The sequence below is a fragment of the Aegilops tauschii genome, chromosome 7 (assembly GCF_002575655.3).
Source record: "Aegilops tauschii subsp. strangulata cultivar AL8/78 chromosome 7, Aet v6.0, whole genome shotgun sequence".
In the NCBI taxonomy this organism is placed as follows: Eukaryota; Viridiplantae; Streptophyta; class Magnoliopsida; order Poales; family Poaceae; genus Aegilops; species Aegilops tauschii.
In genome coordinates, this window is record NC_053041.3 from 339,870,684 (window position 1) to 339,888,121 (window position 17,438).

Sequence of the window (17,438 nt, forward strand, 5' to 3'; positions counted from 1 at the left end):
ATAAGAGAATAAGCATCTACCTCAAGTTCATAGCAAGCAAGCATAAATTGCTCAATGAAATGTCTATGGTAGGCATATGAATCATTCACAACACCAAATAAAGAGAAGTGTCTAAACACATGGGACAAGTGAAAGACAATCCAAGCATAATGTGCATAGGGTGTAGTGAATATAGTGTGCCACTCAACACAATAGAAAGAGCAATTGTTCAACATGTGTGAGGCAATCAAGACAAGCATGTAGTAATCAATGAGACATGGCATATGTGAAGTGATGACATTGTTGCAACCAAACATGTGATAAGAGCAAGTAATCCAAGAATTGGATGCAACACACAAGGTATATATGTCATGAGGCATGGAAAGGTGAAAATGACAAGTCAAAGCAAGATCTCTAACATGTGCGCAATCAAGTGGTCCAAGATGAACAATAAGTCTCATGGTGCAAGCAACACAAGTAGTATGATCCATAATATCCATGCTCATGGTTTGGGGGTTCTTGAAAGAGAAGGATATCACCTTGAAAGCATGTCCTTGTGCGTTCTTCACAATGCCGAAACACAAGCAAAAGCGGTGTAGAAGCGAGTTGTGGTAAGATGCACGAGGCTCGCTCTCAAGAGCTCGAATGGTCATCTCACGTGACATGGAAGTCGACACAAAGTCCAAGTATCCTACACATGCACACAACAAAACAAAGAACGTATGCGTATGGTAGAGAAACACATCATCCAGCATGATGATTCGCTTCTCTTGTACATAACCATTAGGAGCACAAGTGCATGAATAATATGATGCAACAATGGCACTATCCATGTCACCAAGTATATGGTGCAAAGAGGTAAGACAAGCATGCTTCAGAAGAAATATGTCAAAATCTCCACATATATGTGACAATGCTATGGGGGCAAACTCATTATCAAGACTAAAGGCATAGTTGCACTCAATACATGGCAAATCATCTAGCATGAGAGAGGCAACATATGGAGATATATGACAAGAAGCAATAACACTCATGTGCAAAACATGTAGATGGTTGTCATCAACCACATGAAATGAGCAAGTATGAATCATCGGTGATGCAACAAGGCAAGCAATCATAGTAATCAAGTCGTGTAAGCTAGTAGTGCGAAGATGCAACATACTAGAGGAAATCATGGCAATCATGTCATGTGAGCAAATAATAGGCATAGGCAATGAACATGACATATCGCAAGCACCAACGCAAAGCAAGATCATAGTATCATCATAGGCATGGGGCACAAAGCAAACATGGCAATAACAAGTGATATCTCCACCAAGCTTGCAAATACACATACAAGTACTAGAATCAATCATCATGTGTAATGCAAAGCATGGGTCACAAATGCATGGCAAAGGCATAGGAATGGGCATATCATGCAAAGTGAACATGGCAATATGGGCATAGAATATGCATAGGACAATAACCCATAGCCAAGTGAGGGCCATGTAGAAGAAATGTGCGAAGTCTTTGCGCAAAGAGTGCGGTGGGAAAGACAATCCATGGGATCCCAAATCATCGTTGCTCTCTAGAGCTCGTTTTGTAAACTCATGGGATTGTGAGGTTGACAAGTAAGCATGGGTACCTACACAACAAATACACAAGCGAAAGAAATTGTGTGTGTGGTAAATGTACACATCATCCATCATGATGTGTATGTGCACATGTGAGTTAACACAAGATAAGCATCGCTCAAAGAAATTTGATGCATGGTATAAGAACATGTCATCCATCATGAAAGAATAGTTATTGTGTATGACACGATGAGGGTGCAAATTTAACATACAAGTATATGGCACATCAATAGCATGTTTATTCATGGGAAGCATATTGTGCACACAAGTATTGGGATCATGCAATGGATGGGATAACATGTGTGAGGAAACTATGGGGGTCTCCTCATGAGCAATATTGGAAACATCATTTGGAGAAAAAGGGCAACATCCAAAGCAATGCATATCCGAAGCTAGGTGGTCATGGCATGGCATATGAGATAAATGATGCAAAGGGAGCATATCAATATCATCACAAGAAAAACAAATGCCAATAACCATGGGCTTGTCATCTATGCCATATGTGAAAATTGGGTTTATTTTAATGGTGATGCATAGTCACTATGAAGAGATTGCAAATATGACATATGGTTGATCTCATGCATAGCATATGACAAGTCAAGAGGATTGTCAAACATGATGTGACCAAGAGAATTGTCACAAGAAATCCTATGTAACATGGCATCACTACTAGGCAACTCAAGACACTACTGGAATTAGCTTATTTGCCGTCTGCCAATTGTTTGCCATCTGCTGGCTGACGGCAAAGAAGGTCTTTGCCGTCCGCTTACATAAAACGGACGGCAAAGAACTGGCTGATGGGAAAGAAGGTCTTTGCCATCAGCCATTTCTTTGCCGTCTGCTAGCGGACGGCTAAGAATCTTTGCCGTCAGCTGGCGGACGGCAAAGAGAGAGGTGGCCCCACTAACGAGCTGCTTAGAAAAAAACCTAACGGCCCCCCTCTTTGCCGTCTGCTAGCAGACGACAAAGAGCAAAAAAGCGGACGACAAAGGAGGGCGGACGGCAAAGAGTTAACCTAACTAACGGCTCCCCACCCCGCCCCTCTCTCTCTCTCTTTCTGTCCTCATCTCTCCCCGGCGAGACCACCGCCACCCGCCGCCGCGCCCGCCACCAGCCACCGCCCCCACCACCCGCCGCCGCCACCTGCCCACCCACCGCCCCTCGCCCCGTCGCCCCGACCACCCGCTGCGCCCTTGCCCCGTCGCCCCACCACCCGCCGCTGCCCCTTGCCATGTCGCCCCTCGCCCCGCACCCCTCCCCTGCAGCGCCCCGACGTCCACCGCGCCCCCGCTGCCCCTTCCACGCCGGCCAGCCACGCCGCGGCCGTCCAGCCGCCCCGCCCCCTCCCATGCATCGCTGTCCCCGCCCCGTCAAACCGCGGCCTCCCCCTCCACCGAGCCGCTGCCTCCTCCTCCAGCGGCTGCCCTCCCATCCACCGGCCGCCCCGCGCTTCGTCCACCGATGATCCCCTGCAGGTGAGTGATCTTCCCCCCTTTTTTAGTTTAGTTTCATTTAGTTTCTTTTAGTTTAGTTTCTGTTTTAGTTATAATTTTACTTTTAGTTTTAGTATAGTTTTAGTTTCAGTTTAGTTTTAGTTTTATTTTTATTTTATTTTATTTTAGATTAGTTTTAGTTTTAGTTTAGAAGAAGAAGAAGAGTAGAAGGAGGAGGAGGAGGGAGGAAGAGGAGGAGGGAGAAGAAGAAAGAAAAGAAGAAGAAGTAGAAGAAGAAGAAGAAGAAGAAGAAGAAGAAGAGGAGGAGGAAGAAAGAAGAGGAAGAGGAGGAGGAGGAGGGAGGAAGAGGAGGAGAAGAAGAAGAAGAAGAAGAAGAAGAAGAAGAAGAAGAAGAAGAAGAAGAAGAAGAAGAAGAAGAAGAAAAAGACACCCTGACATCCCGACACCCTAACACCCCGACCCCAACACCCTGACACCACACCCCGACCCACACCCCGACCCCGACACGCCACCCCGACACCCCGGCACGACACCCCGACCCCGACCCCGACACCCCGACCCCGAAACAGCACCCGACCCCGACACGGCACCCCGACCCGACACGACAGCAGAGGCCGACGGGGTCATATATTTGTGAATTATGAGTTAGGTCATATATTTTTCGATCTTGTTATGAAAAACATCATATATAATTGTGTTGATCGGGTAGATTTAAATGTGCAGTTGTTTCGTCGCTGCGAGGTGTGGTGTTCGACGACCTCCCCGTGCGTTTGACGAGCTCTTCCCCTTCGTTCGTGGGTGAGCACAAATGACATGTCCTCCTTCCCCCTTAATTATTTGCTCTGTTCCGGTGTTCGTGCCAATGAAACTTGCTAGCTAGCTATATATGTGTCTTGAATCATCAGTATGCGTAACCAATATGTGTCTCCCGTTCGAAAGGGTTATAGTTATAAATATGCATGCATTTGCATATTTATAACCATGATTCTTTCGAATTGTCCAACGCTATCCATGGACAGCCCGAGTATGTGTAGATTGGGTTCGTTTTCCCATATGCTTTGATGCGGATCCGACGCATAAATTTCGTCAGTGCCTCCCCTGTTGTTCTCCGGGTACACATCCTCTCTGTTTATTGCAGAGACGTGTATCAGGAGAACAGCGGGGAGGTGCTGCCGAAATTTTGCGTCGGATCCGGAGCATAGCATGGGAAAATGAACCCAATCTACACATACTCGGGTGGGATTAGGACCTATCATTACCTATTAGAGTGTAGGTTGCATGGACGTAATAAAACTGACAAACTAGATCAACTGATGAATATATACATGGTGAATTATATATATATATATATATGTGTGTGTGTGTGTGTGTGTGTGTATATATTTGTTGTGTGTCCAGTAGCTCTGAAAGTCAAGATGAGTGATCGTGCGTGGATGTACACCGGTCACACTGGTCAGAACAAATGGAGCACTGAATGGTTCACAAAAACCAAGGGGTTTGTGCAAGCCGCATTTGCAAATGGCCAGAGGAAAACCTGGTGCCCCTGTTTCCGGTGCGACAATTGGGAAAAGAGGACAGAGGCTGAAATGGGCAAACACCTGCAGAAGAGTGGTTTTACGCCCGATTATACGGTGTGGACATTTCATGGTGAGTCTGCCCAACGTGACCGAGCTGAGGTGGTTCGTCATCGCACCGACGAGCATGGTACCCGGATGGAAAACATGGTGCAAGACTTGGATGATGCTCGAGACTCGGACGAGGAGATGGAGGAATCTGCAAAGGCCTTCAATGAAATGTTTGAGTCTTCAAAACGTCCGCTCCACGAGCACATTGAGCTTTGTCAGTTGGATGCCATCTCACAAGTAATGGCTCTGAAGGCTCAGTTCAACTTGGGCAGAGAATGCGACGACGCAATGATGACAGTATTTGGGCGCATTCGACCCAAAGGCCATGTAATGCCTGCAAACCTGTGCCAGTCGGACAAAATCCTCCGTGCACTGAAGATGCCCTATGAGAAGATACATGCCTGTGAGAAAGGATGTGCCTTATTTAGGCTTGCGGACTTGAACTATTGCCCCATTTGCAAGTCTTCCAAGTATGTTGTGGTAGACAACGGTATGGGTGAGAAGAGGCAGACCAAAATCCCCGTTAATGTTCTTCGGTATATGCCAATCGTACCAAGACTTCAACGTCTTTTCATGGTCGAAGAGACGGCCAGACAGATGACATGGCACAAAATGGGCAAAAGAACCGAACTAGATGCAGATGGGAATCTGATGATGGTACACACATCGGATGGTGTTGCGTGGAAGAAGTTTGATGAATTACATGATGACAAAGCGGTAGATCCGAGGCATCCTCGAGTCGGCATCAGCACGGATGGGTTCAGTGCATTTGGTCTGACGGCAGCCCAATACAGTTGTTGGCCCGTATTTGTCTTTCCACTAAATCCCCCCGGACAGATTATGCAAAGAAAGAACATTTTCCTGACGTTGATAATTCCAGGGCCAACTATCCGAGGAAAAATATGAATGTGTACATGCAGCCACTTAAGGACGAATTGCAAGAAGCCTGGGATAATGGGTTCAAGACATACGACACCTATAGCAAACGGAACTTCATAATGCGTGTCTGGTACATGTACTCGGCGCATGACTTGCCGGCGTATGCGCTATTCGTTGGCTGGTGTGTGCATGGAAGGTTCCCATGCCCCACATGCAAGGGAGCTCTTGAGTTTTGTTGGCTTCAGGCCGGTCGCAAGTTTTCTTGTTTCGACATGCATAGACAGTTCCTGGATCCTCGCCATAAGTTCAAGAAAGACAAGAAGAACTTCATCAGAGGTAGAGTTGTCAAAAACTCTGCACCGCCTGCGTTGACAGGCCAACAGACCCTGAATCAGTTAAACACTCTCGAGCCAGATCCAGAGCGTCCAGGGTACTTCAAGGGGTATAATTCTAAACACGCCTGGACTCACAAGACATGCTTATGGGATCTGCCTTACTTCAAAGACCTCCTTTACCCACACAACATCGACGTGATGCACACTGAGAAGAATATCGTCGAGGCACTTTTTGGTACATTGTTCGGCATAGATGGGAAGTCAAAGGATAATACTAAGGCTAGAGTCGATCTGGAGGCGCTATGTGATAGGCCGTTACAAAACATGAAAGAACGAAAGGAAAGCAAAACTGGACGAAGCCAAAGGCATGGTTCAATCTTGGAAGGCCAACTATGAGGGAAATTATCTTGTGGATGAAAATGCAGTTGATGTTCCCCGATGGGTATGCAGCCAATCTAAAGAGGGGAGCGAGTCTTGATAAATTGAAGATATTTGGTCTAAAGAGTCATGATTGGCACATATGGATTGAGCGGGTAATGCCGATGATGTTGCGTGGCTTCATCCCTGAGGATGAATGGCTAGTACTAGCAGAACTTAGCTATTTCTTCCGTGTTCTTTGTGCGAAAGAACTATCGCCTGGCGTGCTAGAAGAAATGGAAGAGTTGGCACCGGAGTTGAACTGCAAGTTAGAGAAGATCTTTCCACCGGGCTTCTTTAATCCAATGCAGCATTTGATTTTGCATCTCCCGACTGAGGCAAGTTGGGGAGGGCGTGCAAAATCGTTGGTGCTACCCAACTAAGAGGATGCAGAAGACGCTTCGAGAAAAATGTAAAAATAAACGTAGAATTGAAGCATCGATGGCTGAGGCATTCATCACTGAGGAGACGGCAAACTTCGTGACAGCACACTACGAAGCCAAAAATCGTCATTTGCATAATCCGAAGCCTCGGTACAATGCTGACGACCCTAAAAAGGGTGGATCCAACCTTAGCCTATTCAAAGGGAATCTCACACCAGCCAGTGGTTCGAGACCAGTATCTTTGGATAATGAAGAATGGCGGACCATTTCGTTGTATATCTTCAACAACCTGACAGAAGTGCGGCCGTACATCGAGTAAATTCTCGGTACATTGTTTCGCAACTTCTATTTACTTTGAACTGCTCTTATTCCTGGGTATTTCATACAGTCGATACGTCACCATATTCTCATATGGAGCAGTGATCCAAAAGGATTCCGTCGAAGAGTATGAGCTCTCGCAAAGCAAGGAGGCGGCTATCCCGGTTTCATCTCTTGGTTCAAACAAACAGTAATTTTTATTAGACCATTTCATTTCATTCGCTAATTTGTGCCTAATGCAACAATCCTTTTGTATTAAACTTGTAGGCTAATTCAGAGTCTATGGACGCCGAATTGAGACAAGTCGCTAATGGTTTTGACTATAAGGTCCGTTCATTTGACAAATACGACATCAACGGGTATCGCTTTCGTACCTATGGCAAAGAGCTATCTATGGCTGACCGAAAGTTTACAAATTCATTCATCAACATCGGCGAATGGTTTTGTGTATCTGCTATCGGCGAAGGAGGTACCGAGTATTATGGGAGAGTTGAAGCAATTTATGAACTTCTATTCTATGGTGAAAACCCGCCGAATGTCGTAGTCTTCAAATGTTATTGGTTTCAGCCGAAGGAGACTACAAGGACTCATGAACATATATGGCTAGTTGAAATCAAACAAAGCACCCATTTAGATGTTCCTCATGTCTATATTACGGCTCAATAGGCGACCCAAGTATTCTATCTACCGTGGGCCTGCCAAACTAATCCAAATCTGAAAGGTTGGGATGTCGTTTATGAAGTGCCGCCACGTGCTAGACTATCTCCCCCAAAGGAAGAGGATTATGAACCTCACATTAACCCAGACACATATGAAGGAGAATTCTTCCAAGAAACATGTATTTCCAAAAAACGTTTCAAGAACCGCTATACTTCACCCCAAAACATTGAAGTAGACAGCGACAGTGAATCCGGCATCACCCCAGAGGAGGAACAAGAAGAGCTGGAACAAGAAGAGGTTACTGTTGCGGATGACCTGTCAATGCTTGACCGATTACGTCAAGGTGGCCCTCCACATGTTGATGCCGATGAACCCTATGAGCACGTCATTGATGATAGTGATGATGATGATTATGCATTTATTGATGATAGTGATCGAGATTATTAGTAGTTCGTGTCAGGTATTCAATTTTTTTATGTTGTACTTGATGATGATACACTTAAGTGATATACATATTATTATTCATGTCGGTATTTTTGTTGTTGTAGTAATTTCGTTTACTCTGTCAGGGCAGGTGTTGAAATATGGTGGGCGCTGGTCCGGAGCGCTCCGTGGCCCCTTCTTCGTCGGCATGTGGTGGGAGGTCTTCCATTCCACACGCACCTCTCCGCCGAGCGTTGCTGGACAGTATGGCGACACTGCCGGGCCCTTCTTCGTCGACCGCGGTGCCCAGAAGGGGACGAGGTAAGGGAGGGACGAAGAGAGGAGTTGGAGCACGTGGTCAAGGGAGAGGAGGTAGGGTGACTGCTAGGGTGCCTTCCTCGCCACTACCCTCAGCTGTTTCACCCAAGCACGTGACTGCTAGGGTGGACTCGTCCGAGGAGGAGGCTACACGGACTCCGGTCCACGAGTCTCAGGTCCACGGGCCTTCTACCCACGAGCCTCGGGTCCACGGGCCTTCGGCCCATGAGACCCCCGACGAGCACACGTTTGGATGGGGTACCTGGCCGGATCAGCCTGAGGGGCCGAGTGGCCATGCTGATGATGGCGGGGAGCCGCCTGATTTTGAGGAGGAGGGGGGCACCGTCTACCAGCGTGGTTGTACATGGCTCCCGTCCGTGCCGGCGACCCGCGAGCAGAGGTGGTTGATTTTCCCTAATGGGGAGAGGTAAGTGCATTTAATCTTTTTGTACCTTCTGCATTCACGTTTCTTCAAATATCTAATGCGTTGGCCTTGTCATGCTGCAGGGGTTGGGACCACCATCAGAATGTCCGCCGGCCCAACTCCGTCCTTGGAGTGCTTTGCCGGCAAAACTTCCCGGGGTTTGTCACGTTGCCTGGTGAGGGTCGGCTTCCAGAACTTGGATTGAGCTGGGAGCACTACTTGGCTGCCCCGGCCCTGCCGGGTGAGATTATCGACGGTGTCTTGTGCGACACGAGGGCAGACGTGGTGATCAGAAAGTTCTGGGTAATTTCTCCTTTACACAATTAAAAATCTTCAACTAACTAGTTATTAATTGTACTAATCAATATTGTCTCATTTGATTGCAGACATTCTACATGTGTGAGGAGGGATACGAGAAGGATGCGCCAAATGTTATCGATAACGTCTGCAAGCACGTACTACAGAACTTACGGCACGAGGCTTGGGTGCAGGCTGTTTGAGACTACTACACCTTACGTGGTATCAAGAAGACCAAGCCGGCGTGCCGCGAGAAGTTCTTGAGTAAGGAGCAGTACATGAAGGTAATTCTTAAGGCCTTGTACTTACTTCCTTCATTTAGTAATTCATGGCCGTAGAGCTCAAGTTTCTATTTGCTAACTTAGGCGCCTCCGAGATGGTGTGCGGATCGGATGGATTGTTGGGAGGTGTTAGTCGACGAGTGGTGCTCAAAAGAATGGCTAGCCGTCCACAACGAGGCCAAGGAAAAACGTGCCCAAATGGAAGGTGTGCCACACCATCAAGGTAGCTCCAACTTATATCAGTTCGAGCGGAACTGGGTATGTGGTTTGCTTCATGATTCATGCAATTCATTCATCATGCTAGATTGAGCCCTTTAATTACTAATTTACTTTGTTTCTCTCTTTCAGGAACGCTACAATAAGGCGGATAAGGTGCCAGAGGTGTACGGCCTCTCTACCATGGCCCATACTGCCTCTTACAAGAAAGTCAAGGCATTCTCTCCGTCTGACCTCAATGATCCAAACAACTTCACCAACATCTCCTCCCACGACAAGCTCGTGAAATATAGAGATCAGGGGAAGGCGAGGAAAGGGGAGGACTTTAACCCGAGCCAGGGTCCCATTGATCCAGAGCTGGTGATGATAGCTGGTGGCGGGAGGTCCCATGGCTCGATAGCCATTGGAGATGGACTTATCCGTTGTCCTAGCACTCTCCCAGAGATCAAGGCACGCTAGTCAAGCTCCGCTCCTGAGATAAGGCCTCGTGAACGGCCAGTCCAACTCGCCTTCAAGGTTAGTTATACGTACTCAGCTATCTTTCTCCATTACATTGTGTGTGCTTCCATCAATGATTACAAATGCTAACGAGGAGTGGTGTTGCAGGCTGCTATACAGAGTGAGAAAGATAGAACGGAGAAACTTCTGGCGGAGGCAGCGGAGAGGCAGCGAGAGTTGGAGGAGAGGACGACAAAGATGTTGGAGGAGGAGAGGGCACGGAATGACATGCAGACAAGGGCCATGTACGAGCTCCTTGTGGTAAGTTTCTTCTAAAGATTAGCCAAAACATTCATGTAATGTTTGTCTCATTACTAACTAGTATGACTAAGTCATCAAAACCAAATGTGCAGTCTGTGTGCGAGAAGGCCGGTCAGACCGCTCCGCCGATGCCAGAGATTGCTCCTGGGACCACGGTGAGTTTAATTTGAATGGACATTACTTGCTAGTCTTAACATTTGAGTCTCATCATGCTAACGAGACATTGGAAATGATCTTTGGTGCAACGTAACTCCAGACAAGCATCGCACGATCTTCTCCAGGTACCGACATGAGCCAGCCCGCTCCTACACCTCCATGATCATGGTAAGCTTCTCTAGTGTTTTGCTTAACAAATGCATAAAGACCTAGACTTAGCTTTATTTCCTCCAATATGCTTACCATAATGACCTAGAGTTAGCTTCTTTTCCTCCAAAATGACTTAATAAGCTTACTGACCTCCAAAACCATCCATTTTACCTAAGTTAGCTTTGTTTCCTCCAAAATGACCTAAGTTAGCTCTAATATGCTTAGTTAACTAGGTTTGCTCAATAATGACATGTACTTAGCTTACTTATGTCAAAAATGGCATAATTAGCTTAGTTAGCACATAAACGATCCATTTTACCTAAGTTAGCTCTAAAATGACCCATTTACCTTAGTTAGCTCATAAATGATCCATTTTACCCAAGTTAGCTCTAAAATGACCCATTTTACCTTGGTTAGCTCCAAAATGATCCATTTTACCTAGGTTAGCTCTAAAATGACCCATTTTACCTAGCTTAGCTCCAAAATGACCCATCTTACCTAGGTTAGCTCTAAAATGATGCATTTTACCTAAGTTAGCTCATAAACGATCCATTTCACCTAGGTTAGCTCATAAATGATCCATTTCACCTAAGTTAGCTCACAAACGATCCATTTCACCTAAATTAGCTCATAAACGATCCATTTCACCTAAGTTAGCTCAGAAACGATCCATTTCACCCAAGTTAGCTCATAAATGATCCATTTCACCTTAGTTAGCTCATAAACGATCCATTTTAACTAAGTTAGCTCATAAATGATCCATTTCACCTAGGTTAGCTCATAAATGACATATACTTCTTCTTCTAGTCTTCTTCTTCTTCTAGTCACCTTTTGCTAACTTTCTTATTTGCCATTTTGCAGATTTCATTCACTTCACGGAAGCTAGCTTGCTATGATGGAGTGCTTGTTTTTTCTTTCATTCACTTCTAGTATTCTTCTAGCTTGCTATGATGGAACTTGCTATATGGATGAAACTTTGCATTGTAATATGTATGGATTGAACAATGTGTATGTGCAACTTCCTATGTATGTATGGATGGAACTATATATGTATGTATGATGAAACTTATGTGTTGGATATGTCATATGTTTGCTGTGAAATAGCCCTATGAAATATATATATATATATATATATATATATATATATGTCATATATATTTGCTGTGAAAACTGTTGGATTTAAAAAAACAGAAAAAGAGGCAATGCAGGCTCTTTGCCATCCGCCGCGGACGGCAAAGAAGCCACGTGGCAGCCACCTGTGTTTCCTGGGAGCTGACCCATTTGGTCAGTTTGCCTACAGTGGCGGACGGCAAAGCCTTTGCCTACAGTGGCAGACGGCAAAGGATCACCGCCTTTGCCTACAGTGGCGGACGGCAAAGCCTTGGTGGGCAGTGATGTGCAGCTGACGTCATTTGGCCGACGGCAAAGGCCTGATGCTCTTTGCCGTCAGCTGGCGGACGGCAAAGACTGTCGTTAGCCACCTAACGGACTAACAACGAATTTATTGCCGTTGGCTTTCTTTGCCATCAGCCGCTGATGGCAAAGGCCCCTTTGCCGTCCGCTTCAGAAAGCAGGAGGCAAAGAAGGTCTTTACCGTTCCTATCTTTGCTGGCGCCTTTTGCCGTCCGCAGCAGACGGCAAAGGCCTTTGCCGTCCGCCATCCATGCCTTTGCCGTCTGCCTTAGCAGACGGCAAAGTAGCCGATTCCTATAGTGACATGCTCATCATCATATTCATCATAAATGAAGTCGCGCTAGCATGAAGCATGGTAATAGGTTGATCAACATCATGCAAGCAATCAATGTCAAGAGTGTCCACTAGGGGGACTAGAGCATCACCTTCACCTTTGTTACCATTCTCATTCCACTCATGTGGTGTAGGTGAGGTGGCAAAGACCAAATGGTGGTCATGATCATCAACTTGATGGAACCATGTGGGGGGTGCATCATATTCCACCATGGCCATCGTCTTGTCCAAAGGGATGACGAAGTCGTCGAGAATCGGCGCGTCATCATATATGAGACCTAGCACCAAATGAGAAGACACGATAGAGGTAGAGGTTAAGTTGTTAGAAATGCAAATGGCCTCATGAGACCGATCAACTATCTCACTCTCTCTATGTGGTGGTTCACTCACTCCCTCAAAATAGGTGCACTCAAAGTCACATATGGTGGAGTCACTCATCTCACTCAAGTGGTGGGGGTTGTGGCTTTCCTCACATGGGAATTGGGGTAACACATCATATATGGGGCTAGCGGTGAAGTCACTCTCACTCTCAATATGGTGGCACAAGTCACTCAAGTCATCATATGTCGCCGTGGTCAAAGTGAAATACTCAACCATCTCATCGCCGTCGCCGTGGATGAAGGCCAAAGATGGCAAATCATCACTCTCGTCGTGGATGAAGGCCGAAGATGGCACATCATCACTCTCGCCTCCTAAGATGGAAGCATGATCCTTGCTTGTCACCATGTCGTTCGCCTCCAAAGCTTGGTCCTCAGATGGCTCCGTAGTCATAGTCGTTGCCGCACCATCTTGAAAAAGAGTCAAAGTAGACTCGGCATCATCAATGCCACAAAGAGGGATGGTGGTGAAGTCAAACTTGGGAGCATCGTCGGGCTTGGACATCTTGGTGGTGCTATCCTCATGCTCGTTCTCATGGAGCTTGGTCGTCACGAAGTGAGCTTGGGGTGGAGAAGCCTTGGCCTTCATGAGTTCTTGTTCCGCCTTGAGAGCACCAATGTAGTTGTCGTCGAGGGACTTGTAGTTCTCGAGGAAGATAGTCTTGGAGATGTCGTTGTGCAATCCCATCATGAAGTGGAACTTCATCGAAATGGGGTCATCCACGCCGGCTCGTCGCAAGGCATTCTTCATCTCCTTGAAGTACGCGTCGATGGACTTGGATCCTTGGATGGTGTTCTCCAATTGGCGTAGAAGTTGTTCCGTGTAGGTTGGAGGCACAAACTCTCGCCGCAAAGCTCTCTTCGTCTTGGGCCAACTCATGTCGTAGCGCTCCAAAAGTGTGTGAAGCCACCATGTCGACGCGTAGTCGTGGAAGTTTCTTGTGGCGCAATTCACTTGATCTTCGGGAGGGACTTGATGTAGCTTGAGGTAGTCGTCCATTAGGCGCTCCCACTCGAGATACTCCTCGGGTTCTTGAATCCCATAGAAAGGAATCTTGTGGTCGGTGTCGAGGTCATAGTAGCTCGTGGAAGTCACAGACTTGAGCTTGGGGAGCTTCTCTTGAGCGTAGTCTTGAGGTGCTTGTTGGCGAAGATGCCGTATGTCCATTGGCGAAGTTGCCTTGAAGTCGCTTGGCGAAGATGCCAATGGAGATGGTGAAGTCGTTGAGCGGTTGTTGGTGTTGAGCTCTTGACCTTTACGTTCTTTTAGGTGATGGTGTCGATGCCGATGTGATCTTGCCAAAGATGGTAGCTCGGAAGCATGTGCTCTTGAGCGTCTTCTCGAAGATGAGGAAGATCGCTTGTAGGACTTGATGAGGGCTTCGATCTCCTCCATTTGAGCTTGCATCTTGGCGTCGAAGTTGTTGTTCGTGGCATCGAACTCATCGTTGTTGTTGTAGACCGAGGGTGAAATGCCTTGCCTATCCATCACAAGACTCGAGTAGAGGTGAGTAGGAAATGAGATAAACAATACCAAGTTACCTTTTCCCAAAGTTGAGGATGTATCCCGTTTCACTCAATGTGAAATGAAAGAATAGTGGAATTGGTACCGGACTTGTTCACTCACACCTATCAGTTAAAGCTTATGGAGTGGCTCGGTGAGGATAGTGGCACAAAAATTTGATGCAAAATGTTAGCAAGAGTCAATAATGTTGAAAGAGATTCGCAAATTCGCAAGTGTAACAAGTAGACCAATAGCAATGAATGGCATACGGAAACACACACACGGAATAGATAAATGGGGTCATGCAACCAAGGAATGAGCACAAAATGTGGAATCCATGGAAAACGCTCGTGTTGCACAACTCAAGAGAGATGCTAGCACGATTGCTCAATAGGCGGATACGACACTTGTGCACAAACTATAAGATGCAAAGATATATCAACTTCTATCCCAAGTATGCTATTATGTATGGTTCCCGGTGTTTCTCTCAAGATGATCCTAGATGATCGGATATGACAATCTTATATGCAATGTGGTATGATGCTATGGCACTTGCTACAAGCTTCTTTGCTCTTTCGCTTTTGCTTAAAAGCTTTTTTTGATATGGCCACAATGTGAAATGCACAAACCAAGATAGCAATTGTGTATATGCGGGAACAATCTTGTGACACAAGGGATGATATGATGATACCAATATGATATGGTATGTATGCAATGGAAGGGTGGATCACTAATGTGCACAAGTAACATGGCCCGGCAATACTCAAATGGCTAGTCTCGATAGGCAAGTGACGCAAAATGGGCTAGGGGTTAACAATGCAATTGCAAGGGGAATATACAATGGTGTCGTCGAGGTTACCGTCCTTGGCGATGATGAGTGGCGGTGTTCTTGATGTAGAACCATTCCTAAGTAGCCGAAACACCTTAGGAAACAGAAAAACCGCGAACTCAAAATCTCCAAAGGCAAATGTCAAATGGTGGTAGCGGAAATGCCGTGGTGGTTTTGTGAGTAGGCAATGCGGGGGTGAAGGGCTATTGGGTTATGTTAGTCGGAGTTGAAGGTCACCGTCCCTAAGTAGCCGAAACACCTTAGGAGACACAACTCACAACTCAAACAAAATTGGGTTAAGTTGGTGTGGCAGAAGTCGGCGGTGGTGTAGCGGATGATATGGTGGTGGCCCTGCAAAAATGCAAAAGTTCCAAAAATTTGATGGAGTCAAATGATGTTGGTGGTATTTTTGTGGTAAGGGGAATGTCAAGAGCTTCAAAACGAGCTAAAGAACGTCAAAAACAGACTCCGGATGAATTAGTTATGACCAAAACAAAAATCTGTCCATATCAGTTTTAGGGTTAACCGGACATCCGGGAGGAGGTCCGGATGATCCGGGCTTGGTCCGGATGATCCGGGCTTGGTCCGGATGATCCGGGTGTACTTCCGGATGATCTGGGTTCGTCAGCTCCGGTTCTGTCGTCTGGGTGCGTGGGTTATCCGGACGTCCGGGAGAGGGTCCAGCTGATCCGGGAGGTGTCCGGATGATCCGGGAGCAAGTCCGGATGATCTGCGCAGGTCGAACTGCTCGGGATTTCCTCTCGGGGACGAATTTTTGAGCGGAAATGGATGATTTTCGGGGAAAATTTGAGGAATTTTGTGGATGGAAGGTGGGGAAACTTGGGGAGATTCTAGATCCACTCGATACCAAATACATGGATCAAAATCAATAAAACATCATCAAAACCAACAAATCACAAAAACTTTTGGGGCTATTTTTGGTGGGGATTTTCGACGTTAGGACGAAATCAACAAAACTAGGCTATAAAACAAAGGGGTAGGGGCTCAAAATTCGTGATCAACCTTGCTCTGATCCAAGATGATGTAGGGTGGAACCCTAGGTGGCCGATCTTTCACGATTGGAGCAAATCCCACGAAGAACACGATGAACGCGGAGAAATCACAAGGGGAAACAATCAAGAACAAGTCCAATCACACATCCACTAGACAATCAAACACAGAAGATCCACAAGGTACATGAAAAACAAAGGGAAAGATACAAGGTAAAGTTCATCTCCATGAGGAGGTCTTGAAGGGGGCCGCCCGTGAGGGGGTCTTGATCGATATATCCCGCAGGATCTTCTCACATGGAGGTCTTGAACTCCATGGGAGTGGTGGTCTCTCTCTCTCAACAGGAGAAGGTAGGAGCAAAGCTCACATACAAATGAGCTATTACTTTGGTGACCCTAGAAAGGAGGTGGAGGAGGTCTATTTAGAGTCCAAGGGGCGAAGGGGTAAGTGAGGGGGTGAATGGGTACACGGGCCTCGGCCCAAGTCATGCGCGCAGGCAAGGCCGGATGAGCCGGATGTGGATCCGGATGATCCGGGCAATGGGGATCCGGATGATCCGGACGGAGTCCCGGATGATCCGACTTCAGGCGAAAACTTCGGGTGTCTTCGGCGCAGATAGACGGACGATTCAGGGAAGGGTCTGGATGATCCGGCTGAGCCCGGATGATCCAAACATCGGTCTGGATGTCCGGCCTGGCTCTAGCAGCCGCTCCATCTTCTTCTTCTCCTTTCTTCCGTCTTCTCTTCCACGCTTCCCTCGCGGATGGTGTAGTCGTTCCTTGGCGCTTGCACTCCTTCTCGACATCCGTGAAGCTCCGATAATACCTAGGCATGCACAGGGGAGGGGTGTCAAGTAGTATACCATCCTCGAGAGGGTCAAGTGAACACGTGTAAAGGAGATGATTCACCTTTGTGTATGTGAAGTAGATGTCGCACGTGTCACTTGCCAAATGGACTCTTGACATGGTGATGTCCGTAGGATGCTCCGCATCATGGTGGGATCCCTTCCCGCCTACATTTGGGAAGAGGACTAAGGATACTATAAATAGGACCTAGCCACGACCATAGAGGGGATCGGATCCATTCCACCCTGACCAACTCACCAGCTCATCGAGCACAAGAACACCTCATCTCCTGAGGCTGTTCTACCATTGTACTAGTTCATCCTCAGCCCCTCGAGGCCAATCCACCACAAAGCAGGAGTAGGGTCTTACACCGCAAGGTGGCCCGAACCTGGGTAAACTGTTGTGTCTCTTGTCCATTAGGTTCATCGAGCTAGGCCGT